Below are 7,767 nucleotides of genomic sequence, written 5' to 3'. Positions count from 1 at the left end.
AAAGAAGCCAATTTGAAGGGGTTCCCAAATATGGGACAACGTGAGCATCAAAATAAATAATAATAGTAACAAATTATAACCCAATGAACAAAGTAGGAAACCAGGAGCTGATACTGACGTGAATAAAAGTAAAGGCGTGATAAGGAATAGGATGTTTATTTAGATCTAAAGTATTTCTTTGCAAAATTAATACTTGATAATTCCAACTGGAAAAAATAGTAACTTCATTTTGGAGTTACCTCCTTGTGGAGGAGCCTGGTAGACACCGTTTTAATCAAGCGATTAAAGTGAACATCACCAGTAACAGGACAAATCAAAACTGAGTGTCACCTGAACACAGCATCACTTTGGTGATATTCCTGCCAAACACAAACACCCAAACTGAAGGATATTCCACAAAATAACCAACTGAGTCTTCAAAAGTATCATGAAAGTCAAACAAAGAGTGAGGAAACATTTTTGACTAAAGAACACTAAAGAGATGTGACAATTAAATGCAATACATATTCTGAAGTGTATCCTTTTTTTTTTGCGGTACACGGGCCTCTCACCGTTGTGGCCTCTCCCGTTGCGGAGCATAGGCTCCGGACGCGCAGGCTCAGCGGCCATGGCTCACGGGCCCAGCCGCTCCGCGGCACGTGGGATCTTCCCGGACCGGGGCACGAACCCGTGTCCCCTGCATCGGCAGGCGGACTCTCAACCACTGCGCCACCAGGGAAGCCCATGTATCCTTTTTTTGCTATAGAAGATATTACTGGGATGATTGATGAAATTTAATGAAGGTCTTAGGATTGTTTAATATAAATGATCCGTTTATTTTGATGGTTATATTGTGATTCTGTGGGAGAGTAACTGATTGCACTCCCTTAAGTATTTGGGGATGATGGGGCATCAGGTTGGCAACTTACTCCCAAATGGCAGTTCAAGACAAAAAAGTTCTTCCTACAGTACTTGTAACTTTTTGTAAGTTTCAGATTGTTTTAAACTAAATAAAAGTAATGCTTATGTTTGGTTTTAAAAGGGAAATGCATATTTAATCATTCTTACACATGGGTCTAAATCAAGAGCTTAAAATGCCACTAATAAGCAGTGTTTTGCTATGATGATGTAAGAGATTAAAAACAAACCACATGGAAGTCACAAATTCATTTATTAAAAATGCTCCTGAAACTATATTGCTGGAATTTTTAAACTACAAGAAGCCAAAAAGAAAATTCTACATATTACTGATGTTTGTATGCCAAGCATTGGGGAAATTGCCATTTAAAACAAAAACCATGGTAGCTGTTTCTGGGGTTTAGACCTTGGCATTTCATCTCTGGGGTAGATGGTCTTTTTAAGAAAAACATCTTTAAGGGAGCTATGGACTGAATGTTCGTACGCTGAAATCCTATTCTGCCCTGCCACCCTCCTCTCCTTCCCCCCTTGTGATGGTACCAAGAGGTGAGGCCTTTGGGAGGTGATCAGATGCAGTCATGAAGGAGGAGCCTCATGAATGGGATCAGGGCCCTTTTAAGAGTTAGGAGAGAGGTTGCTGCCCTCTGCTCTCTATCACGTGAGGATGCAAGAAGTCAGCAGTCTGCAACCTGGAAGAAGGCCCTCTCCCCACCATGCGGGCACCCTGATCTCAGACTTCCAGCCTCCAGAACTGCGGGGAATAAATTTCTGTTACTTGTAAGCCACCTAGTCTATGGTAATTTTTTATAGCAGTCAGAACAGACTAAGACAAAGTGTGTCAGACACTCCTCATTTCCTACTCCTTGTCTACTCTTCCCGCTTTCCTTAGTTATAGAAATCCAACCTCTTGTTGGGCAACAATGCCCAGCTAAAATACCACTCAGCCTTCTTGAGAGCTAGGTGTGCCCAAGGCACCACTCTATCAATTAGACCTAAACGGAAGTGTGCTGGAAATGTTGGGAGAAGAATCAGCTTTCCCTCATACAGGCACCACCCGTTCTCCTTCCTTCCAGTCTGCAATTTAGCTGTAGCTCCTGAGGAACAGCAGCCTATTTGTGACTCATTAAACAACAGGCTTGATGATAAAAGTCAACATGACATGGATGGCAATGAGGACAGCAAGGAAAGAAACACAGCCTCTGGGTACCTGATGGCATTCCTGAGCTGCTGTGCCAACCTTGAGCTCCCTACCAGTGGATTTGTTATTAAGAGAAACAGCAAACTCTCTACATGTTTATGCCAGTTGGGTTTTCTGTTATTTGCATCTGTATAAATTATTAACAACAAGTTTGATGGGCTTTTTAAATCAAAGGTGGAGACCCAAGACAGTTGAATTGCTTGTAATAAAGTAAAAGGAATCTTGTATTTAAAGAGACTGTTCTGGAGAGATGTGAAGGGGATGTGGGGTTCGAGTAGCAAACCCAGGGTGACTGGAAGAGACCTAAGGAACGACATAATCAGTGAGAAATTCCCTAAGGTTGCAAATGACCAACAGTTTTAGGAAAAGTTATATCTGACATCAATTTTGAAATTGTTTCCTGTGCTCTAAGTTGGTTCTTATACTATAATAACCATTTGTTACCCCTCAACCTAAAAGTCTGCTACATAGAACAGTATTATGTTGATGAAATGAAATACTCGTGTCCAATGAGGGGCAAGGCGCTGAAATAATTTGAGGACACCAGCCACAGTGGAGAGAACTGGCTCTGAACTTTTCATAACATATAAGATGGTAGGTCATAACATTTTGTTTGGTTATTGAAAGAAATGTCAATCCTGCAACGACAGGCTGGAGAACCGAAGGATATCTTCTCATCCTCGAAGTGGAAGCCTATTGGTTGACAAGGAAGCCTTCAACAAATATCTGGAGGGTGCTGATGTTATACCATGTGATTCTTTCACAGAAGAGTCAGTACCTAGGATTGTTGCTTTCTTTTCCCTAAATGTCATTTCATAGCTTGAATTGGAACTCAGAACTCATATTTCTATAAAAATATAACAAAAGGGGGTTGCATTTTCTCGTCAGGTCACAAAAGCTTACTTATATCACTTAACCTCACTAGATTAGAATACTAACATTCTTTATGTTCTAAATGCAGACTTGTTATTAAACTCAGCAACTTAACATAACTTTATATGTTTTGCTCTGTTCACTGTTTAAGTCAGATAGCACTTCTCCAAGCAGCAACTAAAGAATCTGGACTCCTTCTAGCATGTGATCCAATATCTGCACATCCTTTGCTTCTAAGCCTGTAGACAGAGGAGCTGATTATCTCATGGGAAACTTTAGGGATCAAGCCTGGGCATGACACACATTACTCTTGCCCACATTCTGCTGGACAGACTAATCACTGGGCTCCAGCCTAACTTCAAGGGAGGCTGGGGAACAGTCTTCCTTTGTGGCCAGGGAAGAGGAAAAAGGAACGAGGGCATCTTGCACCTACTTTGCAATGTTTTGTGAAGATTAAATGAAATAACTGCACATTCTAGGTTCTTGTCAAGTATGTCTTTTCCTTCCTCTGGAATCAGCTAAGTACATACTGTGGTGGCAGGCTGCAGTGGTGGTGGGTTCTGGTGCAAAGGACTCCTAGTGAAAGGGTTTTGGTAACGAAAATCAGATGCAGATTCTGGTCGAGTTAAGCAGAGGTTGTGGTAGCCTGAAAGACAGGTAGAGAATGAGAACATAAGGAACTGTTAGATGCTCTTGAAAGGGTTCCTAGAAATTTAGGACAAATTCAAGGAGAGGAGAAAGAGGGAATAAGGGATTTGGCTGGAAGATCAGAGCCTTCCAGGGAATACATGGTGGGGCAAAGGCAGTAGGAAGCAGCGTCTGAGAAACTACAGGTTGTTTTCGGAAAATAGAGGAATGCTTAGCACCTCCCCCAACCACTGAAGCCGCACGGAGTCAAGGGTGAGGGAAAAAGCCACTGAAGGAAAGATCACCCTTTACTGAAAATATATGTTCTTAGTAGACTTAAAAATATAACATTTTTAAAAGGAAATGATATAATGTAAAGCAATTACTTCCAAATAGTATTGGAGAGCCCAGTTTTTAGTTTCCCTAAAAATATTTACATTTAAATATGATTGACGAATGCAATGTGTGAACCTTGATTGGATCAGGTTGGGGGGGAGGACACAAGCTATCAAAAATAATGTTGGTATTTTATGCTTGAAATTTGCTAAGAGAGTAGATCTTAAATGTCCTCCAACCCCCCACTCCCCAACAAACACACAAAGGTAACTATGTGAGGTAATGGATTTGTTAACTAACTTTATTGTGGTAATCCATTTCACAATATGTGGGCATATCAAATCATCACGTTGTGCACCTTAAACGTATACAATGTTATTGGTCACTTATATCCCATTAAAGCTGGAAAAAATATTGTTGAGACAATCAGGAAAATTTAAATGTGAACTAAATTTAGATATAGATTTTTGTTAATTTTCTTAGATCTGACTAAAGGTTGGGGTTAGGTATATCCTTTTCCTTAGGTGATACCTGCTGAAGCATCATCACCTAAGAAAAAGGATGAAGCATCATGATGCCTGCAATTTAGTTTCAAGTGTTTCAGAAAACATACATAAAGCAAATATAGCAAAATGTTAACAATGACTAAATCTAGGTGGAAGGTGTATGAACAGAAATTATACTGTTCTTTCAATGTTTCTGTATTTTAAAAAACTGTCATAATGAAAATCTGAAAAATGACAATACGACTGAAGGTTTCTAGCCAGTGATCATTTATTTGCTTATCAAGAGAACAAAGCAGTCACCCAATTATTCATAAAATATATCATCAGATGATAATATAGCTCAAATAGTTTTAGATGGAACTGGCTGGGGTCAAGTATCAAGCCTGGGACATACTGGCACCAGACCGTGAACTCCATGAAGCCAGGACACCATTGTTTTCACCATTATACGTCCAGCACTTAGTCAAGTGCTAGGAAATAGTAGGTGATAAGTACATTTCTGTTCATTGAATGGTGAAGTAAATGTGAAAGTTCTATGCTTAGAATAGATATTGCAACCCTTTTGTGTTTTCTACATACCACTGCTTTTTGGAAGACAAAAAATATACAAATAATATTTATGCATCTGGTACCTTTGGCAATTCCTTACTGTTAATTCAATAACTCAGTTTTGAATTTCAAGCCAAAACATCTAGAAACCTGTGCTTTTCAGAGCTAGGTTACGTGTAAGCCTACCTTAATATTTTTATGAAGTTATTTTCTTTAAGGCTGTTTTCACTCGGTATTTTATTTTAAAAATAACAGCTAGATTTTACTGGATAAAAATAGTGACTATTAATGACAAAATCAAATGAAGGATTCTTCTGAAACTTTAAAGGTAAATTATCAAACATAACAAAATTATTTCAAAATTATTTTATTAATTTATTTTCCATTAAAACTAGTAGTCATCTATCATTCATTTTTAGAATCAATCTTTATGCAAACCTAGATGATGATAAAGGCCACACAGGGACAATCGTATCAAACAGTTGATAAGTTTTCTAGATTGATTTGTTCTTGTATTTAAAAATGTCTTTAAGTTCTGATATCTTGCAACATTTTTAACAGCATTGTGATATTATTAGGGAGCTGATCACCAAATCCGAGGGCGTTTGCTGCATCATTTTGACACTACCAACCACTGCTTTCTTTCAGTTCTTTTTTCAGATGTTGAGGAAGTATGGTAATTCTCTGGAGAGGCGATCAGGCCTAGTGACAGACTGGCTATAAGGGATGAAGGCAAGAGTGGAGAAACCTTCTTTTTAAAAAGCAGGTTTCCATGTTACCCCTTTTTAGCACTATTATTTATATCAATCTCTAAAAATTTTATTCTTTTATTTTTTATTTTTTTCGGTATGCGGGCCTCTCACTGTTGTGGCCTCTCCCGTTGCGGAGCACGGGCTCCGGACACGCAGGCTCAGCGGCCATGGCTCACAGGCCCAGCCGCTCCGCGGCACGTGGGATCTTCCCGGACCGGGGCACGAACCCGTGTCCCCTGCATCGGCAGGCGGACTCTCAACCACTGTACTACCAGGGAAGCCCCTATTCTTTTATTTTTATTTAGACCAATCTTAATCTGATCCTAAAGCTGTTAGGCTTAAAATAAAGTAACCTTACCCAACGGTAGAATAAGAGGTTTGCCATGTGGAAGTGAAAAATACTCTGTAGACCAGGAGAATTAATTTACCTTACTGCTCCAGGAGCCTGAGGGCCAGTGTGATATAATAGCGAGCATACTCTATTTTGAAGACTTGGGGCCAAGTCCAGGCTTCCTTTTTACTTGCTCTTCTGACCCTGGGTAAGTCATTTAATTTCTCTGGGTCTTCCTCCAGTCTTACATTATCACTGACTCTAAACAAAGAACTGACAGAAAAGAAAATGATAAAACAGTCAAATAGAATATGCTGGGAAAATTTGCCAGAGAGTGACATGGATAGTATGTATTTGATATTAATGAGTAAAATGAAAAAACAAACAAAGTATGTATTTTAGCAGGAACTTTAGGAGGAAAGAAAAAGCCATTGAGACTTTTATAAAATGAATGAACATTGGAAACGAAAAAACAATTTGTGCTGGTGAAACGATTTGTTACACAGTTGCCTATAAAATACAAAGCAACAAAGAACAGACTTTAGTTACGTAGATTCAAGAGAATAAACATCTCGCTTTACATACTTGAGGGAAATTAAGTCGCAACAAAACCGGAAACCATCATGATGGATTCCAGCAACAATTTAGTAGCCGAAAGCATGGCATTATTTTGGAATGTAGAAAATATAGCCTTATAGGGCTTCCCTGGTGGCGCAGTGGTTGAGAGTCCGCCTGCCCATGCAGGGGACATGGATTCGTGCCCCGGTCTGGGAAGATCCCACGTGCCGCGGAGTGTCTGGGACCATGAGCCATGGCCGCTGAGCCTGCGCGTCCGGAGCCTGTGCTCCGCAACGGGAGAGGCCACAACAGTGAGAGGCCCGCGTACCACTAAAAAAAAAAAAAAAAAAAAAAAAAAAAAAAAAAAATATATATATATATATATATATATATATATATATATATATATATATATATGGCCTTATAGTCCTACTTTTAAGAAGTTTATCATCAAATTCATAAGAGATAGTTAGGCAAACTATAATTATCCTTATTTTGGAAAGAACTTGTCCCAAATGTAACTCATTTGGTAGTATCACCTTACCTGAACTATATTATTCAAAAGTGGACTATAAAAGGATATTGGAAAATCGGGTATCTCAGTGATTAGGCATGAAAACGATAACACATTTCACAAAAGAAGAAATACAAATGGCTAGTTGATATACGAAAAGGTCCTCAATAGCATCAGCAATCAGGGAAGTGCAAGTTAAAACCAAAATAAGTATATACCCCCACCAAGCTGGCAAAGCTGAAAGGCCTGACTATACCAAATGTGGTTGAGGGTGTGGAGCCATGAGGCTCACACACAGTGGGCGTGAGTGTAACACTTGAAAAAACAGCGCGGCATGATCCGTTCAAATTTATAATACACGTAACCCCTCCCAGGTATACACCATACAGAAACTCACATAGATGTGATGGAATACATACATGAGGAATATTTACAGCAGCATTTATAACAGTTCCAAACTGGAAACAACCTAGATATCCATCAACAATAGAATGCCTAATAAATGACGGCATATTGCTACAATAGAAACTGTAATATGCAACAATTAAAATGAACAAACTACAGTTATAGGAATGACATATGGATTAAAAACGATGTTGAGTGAAGCCGTAAGCGCAACAGGTTAC

At 39.2% G+C, this 7,767-nt stretch overlaps 1 long non-coding RNA gene across 1 annotated transcript; it reads right to left on the bottom strand.

Moving 5' to 3' along the window:
• Nucleotides 1-2,648: 2,648 nt before the first annotated feature.
• On the bottom strand, nucleotides 2,649-6,338 carry LOC132501004 (uncharacterized). The gene is made up of 2 exons (XR_009534110.1): nucleotides 6,167-6,338; nucleotides 2,649-3,614 (listed from the first exon to the last, which is right to left on the bottom strand). It is a non-coding gene; the product is annotated as an uncharacterized LOC132501004 (long non-coding RNA).
• Nucleotides 6,339-7,767: the final 1,429 nt, after the last annotated feature.

The sequence above is a fragment of the Mesoplodon densirostris genome, chromosome 1 (genome assembly GCF_025265405.1).
Source record: "Mesoplodon densirostris isolate mMesDen1 chromosome 1, mMesDen1 primary haplotype, whole genome shotgun sequence".
Classification (NCBI taxonomy): Eukaryota; Metazoa; Chordata; class Mammalia; order Artiodactyla; family Ziphiidae; genus Mesoplodon; species Mesoplodon densirostris.
Note: the sequence above shows the minus strand (reverse complement) of the source record. Positions and strands in the feature narration are given on the sequence as shown.